Source organism: Carica papaya, chromosome 9, assembly GCF_054855325.1.
Source record: "Carica papaya isolate Zhongbai chromosome 9, ASM5485532v1, whole genome shotgun sequence".
Lineage (NCBI taxonomy): Eukaryota > Viridiplantae > Streptophyta > Magnoliopsida > Brassicales > Caricaceae > Carica > Carica papaya.
This window is the reverse complement of record NC_142317.1, coordinates 14638877-14653677: the sequence shown is the minus strand read 5'-3', so window position 1 is coordinate 14653677 and position 14801 is coordinate 14638877. Positions and strand designations below refer to the sequence as shown.

General features: G+C 36.8%; 1 long non-coding RNA gene across 9 annotated transcripts; it reads left to right on the top strand.

The window, feature by feature from the left end:
* Positions 1–2737: 2737 nt before the first annotated feature.
* LOC110812804 (uncharacterized) lies at positions 2738–14520 on the top strand. Of its 9 annotated transcripts, none has more exons than XR_015816153.1 (5): positions 2738–3441; positions 7494–8263; positions 8857–8914; positions 9017–9058; positions 10023–14520. It is a non-coding gene; the product is annotated as an uncharacterized LOC110812804 (long non-coding RNA). The 9 variants fall into 9 exon arrangements; XR_015816151.1 differs by having other exon boundaries at positions 8857–10203; positions 10296–10382; positions 11014–14520; XR_015816154.1 differs by lacking the exon at positions 9017–9058.
* Positions 14521–14801: the final 281 nt, after the last annotated feature.

The following is a 14801-nucleotide window of genomic DNA, read 5'->3' as shown; positions in this document are numbered from 1 at the left end:
GTTTGTGACACCATATAGTTAATTATCACTATGTCTCATCGGAGGTCATTTTCAATTTTTTCTGCGGCGGTGCCTTTGAGCTTTACCTGCGGTTTTTAGCTCATCCGTCTGTCCTTTTGCTCCGATTTAGCCAGGGGGTGTTCAAAATCAAATTCGAGCAACTAAAAGAATTTTTTACCTTTTTTGGCAGTCGGAGGTGGCTCCAGCGCGGCGGTGGGCGGCGTTGGGCTCCCTTCTCGACGACTGGTTCTTCTTCTCTAGTAGGGGGGCTGGTGGCTACGGTTAGGGTTTGGTGTGAAGTGAGGTATTTATATCCGTCTCCTTTTAATCTGAGCCATCCATCGCGTTTGATCTAGACCGTCCGATCGCATTTAAATAGGAAATGAATCTGAACTGTTTATCACGATTTGATTTGGACCGTACAATCATGTTTAAAGAGGGAACGGAGCCAGACCGTCCACATGCGCAGGATCAAATCCGGACCGTCCAATCGCAGGTACATGGAATGTCAGCGTGGCCTCCCGCGTGGCACCGTGTCAGCGTGCCTTGCCACGCAGCACGCTTCGATTCATCGAGACTACTGACTGGGCGGTCCTACGTGGCATATTTTTTTTAATTTGCGTTTTGACCCCTAATTTTTTATTTTTCTTTCAAAAATACCCCCAGAACCAAAATTTTACCCATTTTTTCCAAAATTGTTTTCAGTTTCATCATCCACCTATTTTTCTTAATTTTTATATCAAATAAAAATTCATAAATTTAAAAATTATATTTTATACATTAATTTTAAATATTTTAAAATTAATTCTAGGTATTACAGTCTAAGTCCATTTGGCCCACTTATAGCCCAAACAATCCCAAAAGTTCAAAACTTTCCTTCATGTGAATGCCTCAAGGTTTGACCTCATATCTCCCCAATTTGCTTCTATGGACATTTTCATTTTCCACATACTTCTTCCTTAATATCTTGGCTAGTCCTTAGCTAAATTTGAGTCTTTAATTCTGTGTATTTTGGTCTTAGAACACAAATCAAGCCCAAAGGGTTAATTAAGGCTCCCAGGGGATTTTCTCTCTCACTTGAGAGATTTTCCCATGCACATGGGGGATTTCTCTCCGAATTCTTCATTCAATTATTCTCTTACTTTTCCAAAGCATTTTTCTTACCTTTTATGAGGTTGTTTTAACCTCGAGAAGCATTCTTAAGCCTAAAAACTCAATTTTTCCTTTGTTGAGGAAAAACTTTTTTTAAGGGATTCTAGTTATTCGAATCTCATAGTTTTCATTCCATTTGACTTAAAACTTAGTCGTTAACATTATTTCATCTCTCTGCATGCATATATATGCTTAAATAGCCATACACAATACAAGAAATTCGTCTAGAGAAAATTGGGTCGTTACAGTTTGTATTACATGTATTAGCACTATGATATGAGAAGAGAAAAAATGGTACTACTGGCTCAAAAGAAGAATGAGATATATGGTTGTTTAATGGTAAATGTGCTTTTAACTAAATGCATTGATGAATGTTTTTAAACGTGTTTGTGTTGTTTCATTATTGTCATTCTTATTGAATTTTTGGAACTCACCTCAATCTAATTCCCCCAAATGACTTGGCAAATCTTTCCGCTAAGTGTTGTCTAAATCCCTTCGATGATGACTAGGAGTGGAGAGGAGACATTTGGGCCCAAACAACCTTCGATTTTCTTGATTTTTCGCATGTAGGTTCCTAAATTCTTATTTAAGTTATTTTTGGACTTAAATATATGTAATATCCCAAAATTCCAAGTTATAATTTAATTTACTAAAACCCAAAGAGAAATTTTTGAAAATAATAAATAAATCAAAAGGAACGAAAAATATTAAAGTACATAAAAATATAAATTAATTTAATTAATTAATGAGGTTCATTTTTAGGAAGAATATAAAAGTGAATTTTAAACACTTAAAAATGTAAAATAAAATATTTAGGAATGAAAACGGACGAAATCAGGGGGTTTTGGGACCTTTGAGGCTTCAAAATAGGGCCAGGGTCCCAAACGAATGAATTTTCAGGGGGGGTTGGGCCCTCTGCAAAATTTGAGAAGCGGGCCATGTAAGAAGAATATGTGTCCGTGCCCCCAATGGGTTTCGACCTTGTGGGGGACACCACAGTGTCCAGCCGCGTGGCAACAACATGTAAGGGATCGCTTGTGTGGCGATCCACATGTCGGATTGCCAGCATGGTGATCCACGGGCGAGAGTGGATTGTCAGCCTGGCAATTCGCGTAAAACACGTGATGATTGACAATTCGCGTGAGGGGCAATCGAACAACCCTGATCCTCTCGCGCATGGCCGATTGCATTGTGGGGTTCATTCCTGCCCATGTGCAATTTGAAGATGGGGATTGTTTCCCGCCCAGATCGATCAAATGGTGCAGATTCCACCTCATTCGAAATTCAAACAAATGGCCCAGATGTGTTCTTGCTTAGGCCGATTGAACGGCCTTGATTGCAGATCGGTGCACGGTCTGGATTGCGAGAGATTTGATCTAACAACTGAGATTTCATGTGTGTAAAATGACTAAAATGCCCTTAATAAAGCCCTAAATCGCACGATCAAAATCTAAGGGGCTTCAATCCAATGACCAAAATTAGATCTTGGACATGAAATGATGGTTTTGCCCCTAGCAAAACTGATGGTCTAGATCTCTCCATGGAGATCTGACGACCGGAGTTAGGTATATTTAAAAGGTAGCCGAGAGAGTCTACTTTTCATTTGGCCAAAATGGCCATCGGGTGTGAGAGAAGTGGAGATCGCGTAGCCACATCTCTAATGAAAAAGGGTGGTTTGCGGTAGCCACTGCGAGCCCGATTAGAAAAGAAGAGAAATCCCCCAGCGACGATCTCGCACGAGAAAGAAAGGAAAAAGAAGAAGAGAGGGAGACGTGAGAGCGGCCAAGGCAGCAAGCTCGAGGGAGAAAAGTGGAGGCGCAAGGTGGCTTGCGAGCGCGAGGGTCAAGCGGGCAACCGCAAGCCAGACTGAGTTAGCCTCTGCCCGTAAGGGAAGGAAACCGAGCGAGAAAAGAGAGAGGCGGGCTGTTTTACTCGCGAGCAAGGGAGATTTGGGTAGAGGGTGGTGTGTGTGAGTGGAGGAGCCAACCGCAAGAGGCTAGGCCACAAGGGAGGGTTATCGTGGATGCGAGTTCACGCGCAGGGGGCTATTCCCTCATGCGCAAGGGAAGCTGCATGCGGGTGTCGGGAGGGCTGATGTGCGGTTTTCACTCGCGGGAGGGGGGAGGGGACATGGGCCAATAAGGCTGAGTGCACCGCGCGCGCGGGTGCTTTCATCGCTACATGGGTGCGTGTTCGCACATGGGATGGGAAAACTGTGTGGATCCACTTCGCGTTGAGGTTGTGCACATGGCGGATTCGCAATCCGAGAACTCTTCGCCGTCGCGTGAGGTAATAATTTCTTCTTTGGTTTTCTCACTTGAACCGACCGAGTCTAACTGATTTTGCTTGCAAGTGCCGAACCAGATTAATTCACCTTCTAGACATTGAACCGAGGAGCATCTAGGGAAATCTGAATCTTCAACTTGCGAGAAGTTTTTAAATTACGTGTTTTTAGATGTTTTGAGATTGATTGAGTATAAATTCGTATTGTTAGTTAGTTTAGGTGTTAGAAGCCGTCTGAAAACTAAGAAATATGGATATGAAATCAGTATTAGATGGATGCATTGGATCTGGATCTCAATTCATCCATTAACCGAGGCGAGATCCATTATTTGCAGGTTGTATTCTGTGATTCTATGGCTTAATAAGTGAAACAGATTCGAAAAGGGTAAACGGTAAGTGTTAGTTCTCTTAGATTTGATTCCAGTAATAAGACTTTACTAACGGTCATTTGTAGATTTGTTTAGGTGATTTTGCTTTAGGAATTCGATTAGGGTTGAATCTTCGAATTCAGTACATAATCGCGCATCGATTGAGATAAGAATAGGGGTAATGTAATTGATACGTGCAAGCATGTTTTCTATATTGTGGGTGTGATCGGTAATTAATTTTTGAAAAACTTGCATGTATTGTACATCATTTGTTGGTGATCGAGGGGTGCATGTGTGTTTACATGTTTTTAATTTGTATGTTGTAACTTGGAAAGCATGGTATGTGAATGTTTTATATCATAAATGGAAAAAGAAATCAAATGTTTTCTAAAAACCGAGCATGATCACAAAAGCGATTGGAAAAGCAAGTAAGAGAAAAAGTGTTTATTAAATAGAATGACTTAAAGATTAATTTAGGAGAAAGGGGTTAGAATCATAATGATAAAGAAAAAGAAAGGGATAAAATGGAAAAGTAAATTATGCATTTGAAATAAAACTTAAGATTTTAAAATACATTCGTGTTTTGAAAGTGAAAAAGGGATCTTCAAACGAGATTAAGTAAAAAGGAGAACTTTGAAAATGAAGAGGTTTTGGAAAAATAATAAGTTTCTTAAAAGTTGTTTTTACAACTAGAAAGAAAGAACTCAGGGATAAATGCAAGATAGAAAAGATGGGTAAGGCTACAAGGAACTTTAATTTTAACTTAGAATATAAAATATTAGAAATTAGAGACAAAAGTAAAGAATTAATAAAACTAGTAGACATTTTAGGAATTGCTTAAAAAACCTAGGAAGACTAACAAAGAAATTAAATAATCTAAATTGACATTAATTAGTAATAAACTAGGTATTTTAATTGTAACTAATTTTGTAGATTTGAGAAAGGAAGTGATTGTGAAAGAAGGTAGCTATAAATCATGATTCCTAAATGATGAATGATTGTATGGTAAGGGAACCAAAAGTTAGATTTAGGAAAAGAAATTAAGATAAAGGAAAGTACGTTAATTGGGTGTCAATTTGATTGTTAAAAAATGGGGCTTAATGGCTTATTAGTATAAAGGGAAAAGTAATTGAAGAGGGTAATGAGAAAGTAAAGTTAGAGATGTTGTTAGGCATAGGGTTAGTGACATGACTGTGGAAAGGCTTGAAATCTATCCAACAAATTGATGTGATATTGGATAGCCCAAATTTGGTGTCAAAGATATCAATCTGCATAAAAAAAGAATCCAGCAGGTCTCTACTCAAACAGGAAAATAAGTTTCAATTTCTTAAATGGGAACGCTTAGAACAAAAAAGTAATTTCATTCCTAACTACTTTTTTAGTTCGGATTATTCCAAGAGATGGATTAAATTTGTTCAAGCTAGAAGACTTAAAAAGCTCAAGTAAGGTTAATTTGCTTGAAGAATTGTAAGAAACCTCATGTTTGAGGAAGATGGCCCACGTGAACTAAGCGTGCGCAGCCCACATGCGCGCAACATGTGCATGTGTGCTACAATACCTGCACACAAGCAGACCCAGCAACAATGCCAAGCAGACCCGAGAACCATCCGCTATCCTCAACCTCAAATTTTGCAGCAATAATATGCCTCCATAAAGTCCCTTCCTTGTTCATAAATCATCATAACCATTTTCCCTGCCAAACTTGATTTATTTCAATAAGCAATCTGACCCCAAAACCACCCAGTTTCAGAGGTTTCTTAATCTCACATCAGGCATCCAAATGGAATTTTCTGTGCTCCACAGAGTCGCCCCAAAGAAACTTGCACTCTATATTTTCCAGTTTTTAAGCTATACTCATTAGAATAATTATAAGGGAAATATAATACATCAGTAGATTGCTTAAAGTGCTTTTTGTGAAGGTTAATCTCTCCCCTTTTGATAATAAGCTACTCTTCGATCCTGTAAGTCTTTATTCAACTATGTTTACAATCAGTTCCCATGTCTGTTTGCATTTGTAATTAGCACCTAAATGTAATCCCAAATATTATGTAGGTAACTCAACTGCCTTACAACCGATCTTAGCCAGATTATCTCTTTCAACCCGATCACCCAGCGACAGAAACTCAGATTTTGCAAAATTAATACTTAAAACCGAAATTGCTTGAAAGCCCATCAGCAACATCTCAAATTTAATATGGCTTACTTCTTGGGTTCGCCAACTAACATGTTATCCACAAAAAATCAAATGTGTCACTTCTTCCTTATTATCACCTCTACCAACATTTATGCCTTTAAACAAAATTTGATGTCTTGCTCTCATTGCCATTCTATTCAATGCTTCCATAACTAAGATAAAAAGTAGAGGGGATAAGGGGGTCCCCCTACCTAAGTTCTCTGAAAGAAGAAGGACCACCATTCACCATCTCCTCAAAAGAAGCAGTTGAGATACAAGACTTCATCCAACTTGTTCATTTGTCCCCAAAACCCATTCTCAATAGTAAATAATTCGTAAAACTCCTGTTAACATGATCATATGGTTTTTCATGTCTAATTTGCACAAAATGTCTTCCCCGCACTTGTTTATAAGGTCATCAACATTCTCATTTGCAATCAAAACAGCATCAAGAATTTGCCTCCTACCAACAAAAGCATGTTGAGCCTCACCGTTCACTTTATTTAGTATTCTAGGCATCCTCTTTGCAACGACTTTGACTATCAACACAGCCCACTAGACTAATAGGTCTGAATTTTTTAATGTTTGAGGCTCCCTTTACTTTTGTTCTAAGAATAATAAATGTAGAATTTAAAGATGTTACAAATTTACCAGATTCATGGAATTCTTTGAAGAGGGCAGTCAGATCCTTCTTGAATACATCCCAAAATTCTTGTAGAAAACCCATATTAAAGCCATCTGGGCCCGGGAAATAACTTCTCCATCATTCTTGAATACAAACTATTTGCTGGTAGACTAAACCAAATGTTATCACTATTGTCTAGATGGAAGTTTTTCCGCTGGAAATGAACTGCCACTCTCAGTTCTGTAGTACAAAAAGTTCATGCTTTGGCTTTATATTCCAAAGTTTTGTTGCATTGTGTTAATTTCACGTTAAAGTTGGGATGTTTTACAGTTTGTTTTTCTTGTTGTTTGAAGAGTGGTATAAATGATAAGAAACAAAAAAGACAAAATTCTAATTTTCTTTTTCCTAAAGCTGGTTCAGCAAAAGATGAAAGAGAAAGGAGTTATTCTTTTTCGATATTTATGATTGAAACACAGGTGCTCATTTTTAGAATCTAATATTATCATACTTTTTAGAGGTGTGAAATCTAATAAATTAGGCCCCGCCCTTTATTTTTGTCAACACTTCACACAATAATACACACACACACACATTCAACTGAAAAAGTAATAAGTGGTCACTTTGCAAAATTGCATGTTTTCTTGTTGTTGGAAGTGGAGTTGTGCACAGTTAGCTGTAGAACTAACTTCACTAAGTGGGACTAGGATCAGACTTATAAAAAGTGATACATTCTGATGATATTATATCAAAATATAACAGTGGCAATTCTTTTGCTCTCTGCACCCCTCACCTTTGTGCACATTTCACCATTCAATTATACATTATTTCACCTTTTACAAAATATTTTCTATGCTCTACAGGCTTATCTTATATAATATTTTTACTCTTGCAGTTCTTTGAAAAAGAAATTGAAAGACAAGATGGCTGAATTTCAGGTTGGTCAGAAAATAACTACTTTCATCATTTGGTCTAGATTAACACTGTCAAATTTACAGTCTGAAAGATTTTGCAGACTTTTAGAGAAACCATTCATCAAGAATAGCTGGAAGTTGTTGAGAGGTGTTTTTTTACAAGTTTGAACACCGATCTTGCTTTCTGTCAAAGCCCTGTGTTTACAATTTAAAGCTCTATTTTTTTTTTTTTTTGCAATATTTTGGAATCTTGATTTGTATTTGGCTTTTGTTTTGTTTAGTAATGGGAGCAATAGCTGATTAAGAGGTAAATTATTCAGTGATTAAGTGTTCAATAAATTTTTTCTATGCAAGTCCGTTTCTAAGATTTCCTTAATGCACAAACAATTAAGAGATTTTTTGAGACTGGAGACAGTCAATAAACATTTCTGAAAGCCATTCAGGAGCAAGCGCGAGGCCAGGTTTGCTCCTATTTTCCTCACTGTGATCCTCTTTTTTAAAATTCTTTTGAACCATTAAGGAGAATCCAATTATAATGTGGCCAGTTCTCCTGAGAATTCTTAGATTTCCTTTAGATTCAATTAATACCTATTATGTTCTGATATTAGATGGTCAAAAATTACTATTTGTGCTTTGCTCACAGATAATGAATACTTTTGCTAAAATTCAAAGGTGTCATGATGCTGTTAGAGATTTGGAAAAAAAGCTCCTTGAGTTACTGCATATACTTTGGGTTATTGGTGATGGGAAGGTGATCCAACCAAAAAAAGAAATTAGCTTTTCTATGGTTAATTTGTTTAATTTTTAGGCATTTAATTACACATTTAAACTTGCTCCTCACTTTTAACTGTTAGATACTGAAAGCGAGAAAGGAGTGATTGATGAGATTTTTATATCTTGTGCTTTTTTGAGCATTAACTTTTGTTGGTAGGTTAGGCTTGCAGATGGGTGGGATCTAACATAGGTCATGTGGAAAAAAGTGATAAGTGTTTGTCAGAATCAGAAATCTTTTGGTTTTTTTGCTTTCTCCATATCCAGTTACACCATTCCCAGAAATCCATTCTTCAGTTCTGATTTATGTTTTCCAATGCGGGTTAGGGCATAGGATTTACGGCATAAAGTTTAAGGGTTAGGGCTTAGGATAACATTCCTGTAGTTTGAGAGAAGAAAATTTTTTATAAATTCTGATTTTATTATATCAAAATATAACAGTTACAATTCTTTGCTCTCTGTACTCCTTTCATTGTGCACATTTCACCATTAAATTATACATTATTTCAGTCTCCAAAATATTTTCCATGTTCTACAAGCTGATTTTATTTAATATTTTTACTCTTGCACCAGGAAAGTAGAGCCTTTGTGAGTTTCAACTTCGGATTGAGGATATAGATTTTGTTTTTTTGTGAGTTAAAGATCTCTTTGCTTTCTCCTTCTCCATTCTCGCATTTTTTTTCAAATTGTGATCTTTTTTAGAGTTCGGAATTCGAATTATTTCTCTGTCAAGGTTATTCAACCTCATCCTCCAGCAATGAACAACATTTTAAAGGTAATATCTTTAAGAATTGACTTATTTTAGATTTGTTTTCTTTGTGTGTATTTATGCTCTTTGTTTTTGGCTTTGTTTTGATCTAGGTTTGGTTACGATAGTTGTGTTTATTTTAGTGGATCATGATTAGCGAAGGTAACAAAGTTTTTTGTTCTTTAATCCTAGTTTTTAGATCATCGGTTTGGCTGCTAAAAAATAAATATGAATCAAAATCCAATGTCATTGATACAGTTTTAGGATCTTATCCAGAAAACAAAAATTTAAAAAGAAAAGAAAATATTATTAGTTATTAGCTTGTGCTTAATGAAAAATTTTTAAGTTTAGCTAGCTAGCTATTTTTTTTTCTCTCTTTTCTTGATCTCTTTATACCTTGTACATTTATACTTTCAATTCATTATCTAACTTGTCTTCAGCAAAAAAAGTGATGTGTACGTATGGTTTATAACACAACAATTTTGTGTTCTGACAGAGCGTAGTTATATTATGATGTTTGCAAGGTAGCCTGTTTTTTTGGTGAGAGATTTTTATTTTTCTTGGTTATTGATAAAATTTGATGCTTATGTGCGTCCAACATTACTTTATTTTCTGTCTATTTTTTTAACCAATTAAATGATAACTGCAGTGAATCATTCTTTTGATTCAGTATTTGGATATAACATTCTCTTACTTTGCATATTTTGGCAATTTCATGGATATGTTTTACATGGAGGATTTAGCTTGAGATCGATGGGTATTATATTTTTATGCTAACACTAAAAAGTGTTTATGGTGTTTTCAGAGGGTAACTTATTACTGGTATTTTAAACTTTTTTTCCGATGCCTGATGGACAACAGGGACGTACATGGGAGTATTGCATTTATAAGTTATGATTATGTTAGGTTTATGTAGAAAGTTGGATTTTCTGAACAAACAATTAGTCATTTGATGGTTTGTGTAATTTATCTTTATTTGGTGATTCTCTAGGAAAGTCACAAGGCAGATATGATGTACAAGAGCAGGAACTCCTTACATGAATGTTTTGTTTTAGGGACTGGATGTAGAACCATTTCGGAGTCTTAAAGGTTGTAAGCTGATCAAAATTTAAGAGTTGAAGGCATGTGAATTTGAAGTGACCTGATGTCATATCTCTTCGCTGGAGTATTAGGTATACATTTATTAGGAAAAAATAGTGTTATAATAGAAGTGAAAAGCATAACTAGGATTTAATTTTCACTAAATGTGCACATATACAAGCAGAAGGAATTGAATCTTTTAACTCATGGGAGCCAGATTAACTGCGGTTAAATGTTCCTGTGGCCCACTTGTTTGCTACTTATGAGGGAGGTAAGTTGTGGTTATTTTGTTTGATTAGAAAATTGTAAGTGCATCTGAGTTGTGCAAGCATGGATGTCTTCTGCAGACTAGTTGGCTATCGCCTCTTAGTCTACAGACTTCTAGAAGCTATACTGTCAATAAGAGATCTTCTTTGCTCTTATTCTCCCATCCATTATGCTCTATTTGAAGTGTGGCTTTCTAATTTAACTCATGTCACTATTCTAAGTAGTAAAGCAGGCTCCTAGTACTCTAGAGTCATATTGAGGGTCCCTTATTCTAATTGATCTCTACATAAAGGTAGGTTGTGTGGAAAAAAGTTTATTTACTTATAGGGTTGGAAGATTGAGATGTGAAGTTTGGTGAGTGCCTAAAGGGTGGCACCATTATGTTTTATGCGTGGGGAAGTCAGAGCAAATTAATTTTCTGCGTCAGTATAGTTTTTTTTCTCCTTTTGTTTTACATTTTCCCCTTCTCGTTTAGATCTTTTAAAAACCTTCTCAAGTTTTTGATTTTCAATCCAAAGCAAGGTCTAATTCCTTATATACTTGAATTAAATACATAGACATTGACATGTTTGATGGTGTTTGCCAATGCTATTAATATTTGACTAACGATGGATTCAAGTCTTATTATATGGCAGGGAAATTGATTATATAGCATCAATTGGATTGGTATACCATATGAGAGCTAGCTGATAAGTTCTTGTTTAAGAGGCTGATTGCCTTTGGGTTTTGAGATTGTGAGCAGTAAACTTCAATTTGTCTTATGGTAAAAGAATAAAAGGATAATTTCCTTGGAAAGAACAAAGAAGATTGAACTAATTAACTTAAAATATGCACAAATATGTTATTTAAATTGTTGTTGGAACTTTTAATTTTTTGAATAAATACCTTTGTCTTTTCACAACTCATTAGAGTTAGTGTCAATAACATTTCTTGTTCTTTTTTTTTCTTGTATTCTTTATAAACTAAATATTATTTAAACTTTTATTTAATGTTTTTGTACCAGTCATGTTGCATGCCTTCACTTATTGAATGTTTTAAGACTCAAGTCTTGCTCCTTTTTGAACACGTTCGTGATGCTTGATAATTTCTTGAGATATTCAAATAAATAATATTTTATTGCTTTTTTATCATTACTTTAGATTGTATGTGATGATTATGGGTTTTCTGAAATGTCTCAACTTAACTTTGGTAGATCATTGAAACAACTTTTTAAGGCTTAGAGTTTAAGGTTTAAAGTTTAGAGTTTAGGGTTTAAGGCTCTGGGCTTAAGGCTTGTAAAGATTTATTAGAACTTATCAGAGCTTATTTAAATTAGGCCTTATTAGGGCTTAGGGCATATTAAGGCTTAGCACTAAGGGTTTAAGGCTTAGTGTTTAGGGGTTATTAGGGTTTATTAGGGCATATTGTTTAGCATTTATGATTTCTAGGGCTTATTTGGGCTTATTAGAGCTTATTTGGGCTTAAAGCTTTCGGACTTAGGGTTTAGGGATTATTAGAGCTTTAGAGATTAGGGCTTAAGATATAGGGCTTACATCTTAATGCTTTGGGCTTATTATGACTTCTAACTTAGGGATTACGATTTATTAAGGCTTGTTTGAGGCTAGTTAATGCTTATTAGGTTTTAGGGCTAACAACTTATGGCTTATTAGAGCTTACGACTTAGGCTTAGGCTTAGGTTTAGAACTTTTTGTAACACCCTGAGTGCTATTATTATTTTTTTTATTTTGTAATTATTTGAATTTTTTTGATTTTTAATTAATTTAATTTGATTTAATTTATTCTAATTTCATGAAAATAAAAATAATAATAATGATAAAATTGGGTAAAAATATTATTTGGATTTAATTGAAATTAATTTTGGGAAAAAGGTGTGAAATTTTGGATTCTGAGGTGTTTTTGAAAAGAAAATCGGAAATCGGGAGTCAAAACGCAATTTAGAAAAGTTGTGCCACGTCAGCAGCAACATCAGCGACCCGGTCAGCAGCCCTGGTCAACCAAGACGCGCTGTGTGGCAAGGGAATGCTGACCAGGGGACAGACCACGTGGGCGATCCGCGTGCGCGCGATCGGACGGCCCAGATCCGTTCCCACGCGCACGGACGGCCCAGATTGCATCACGATAGACGGTCCAGATTTAATCCTAATTAAATCGCGATCGAATGGTGCAGATTTAATCTTGATGGACGGTTGAGATTAAAAGCTAAAGGGTATAAATAACTCCACCCACACCTGACCACAAAAACCCTAGCCGCCAGTGCCTCGCCGGAGAAGAAGAACCAGACACCGGAGGAGCCGGCCATCCCCACCCGCCACCGCACCGAGGAAGTTTCCGACCACCGATCGAGGTAAATTTTCTCCCCCTTGCTCGTTTTTCGATGCTGAGTCCGCCTATGGCCAAACCGGAGCCAAACCATCAGCCAAACAACCGAAAAACCCAGCCGAAGCCCAGGGGCGCCGCCGCGCCCCTCCTCGATTTTTGCCTCCGATGAGGCCCTTTCTGGCCGCCGTTCGATGCAAATTTTATACCACTGTGATCACCGTTCTTTTCTCTACAGGTTGATCAGAGCCAAACATCAAAACACGACTCATGCCGGAGGAGCCGCCGCACACGAGAGCACCGCCGCCGGTAAGTTTCGGTTTTTCGTGATTTTTTGGCCAACTGAGGGCCCTAGGGTTGTTTTATCGCAGGGATCGATGCAAGTGTGGCTGAATTCAGCCGAAAACGGCCAACCCGAGGCAAATTGCCTCCACAAGCGGCGGCGCCGTCGCTGGAGCACGGCGGAGCCGCCGTGCCGGAATTGCAATATTGGTCGAAAGGGGGCCCTAGGTCTGATTTGAGATTTTTTGGGACACGTGCAGGTACCAGTAGTGCGTTTCAGTTTCCCAAAAAAAAATTAGGAAAATTAAGGACAGCCTGTAGGCGCACTGTAGAGTCGAATTCAGACTCCGAAACAAGTAAGGACCCCTCATCCTATTTCCTATCACGGTATTAAAGCTAAATAAATAACTAAACTGTACTGTGTGACTTTATAGATGTATAATTGATTAAGGTTGCCAATGGAGCCCGAGTCTGATACAGTGTCGGTTGTTATTGTTTGATCTAATTTTCAGTATTAAATGTAGCATGATGTTTGATGTAATTATGTTATGATCTCGTATGCATGAATCATGGTTTTCTTTATTATGGTTTGTATTATGGTGAACCCGGTACTGTATTGTCTTATTTGGTGTCAATTACTAGTTTACATATTGTGTATGATTGGATGATTGAGATTAAGGAAAAAGAAAAAAGGGTTATGTGAATTGATAAGTAGAAAATGTGGACAGCCTGACTAGATATCCTGGGAGATGGTGGACGGACCGGGTCCGTAGGGAACCCTACTGGGAACGTGGTCTCTCATACCGAACGGGGTATGGAGACCTTATGTGTTTTCGTGCCCATACCGGACGGGGTATGGGGACGGCCTGTTTCACCTTCATACCGGACGAGGTATTGAGGTTCATGGTTTTGGCGCCCATACCGGACGGGGTATGGGGACGGTCCTGGAATCAGGTTGTAATGTTAATGGTTCACGGGTAGCGGAGACCCCTTATGGATCCCCATGGATACTAGTAGCCTGGTAAAAGAGGAAAATATATTGTTTAATGATTGAAATGCAAAGGCGTGGAAGTGTTATGTTATACAGTTTATATGATTTCATGATGATGATAATGTTATTGCTTTCATATATCATTTTCATGAATCTCATCGAGATAAGTGAACAGTAAAGGTTTTTATATTAATAAACGAGTTCGTTATAAATTATGCTCCATTGGTCATTTTTTTTTCTACCCATCTTTACTTTCGTGGCGGTGAGATAGTATGATGTCTTTACTGGGCTGGTGTAGCTCATCCCTTATTTAAATATTTCATATCAAGAAGACGTTCCCGAGCCCGTTCCGCAGGAAGATGGCGAATGGGACGCCTAAAGACTTTATAGTTATATTTATAGTTTTTATTTCGAGTACATCTCTTAGTCAGTTTGTTCCTTCATGTTTTGAGTACGTTTTGGTTATTGTGTAACGAATTTTAATCAAAATTTTTATTACGCTTCCACATTTGATATTTTTAATACATATATTTCATTTAAATTTACGGGGCCATTACACTTTTTATATGTTTGGATGATGTTATTTTTATGGTTCATTAATGTAGAATATGGTCGTGGGATGATAAAATTATATTTGTTTGCCGATGGTATAGTTAGTTTATGGTGTTTAATGGTATCTAAAAGACAATTTAGCTAAATTTTTTAAATCACTGATTTGGTAGTTTTTGACGGATTCGTATTTTTGTTTTGGTTGTACCATCATTAAATTTTATTAATTCTCATTTTATTCTTTAAAAAATACTTATTTTAGACTTCTTGTCATTTTTCCTTTCT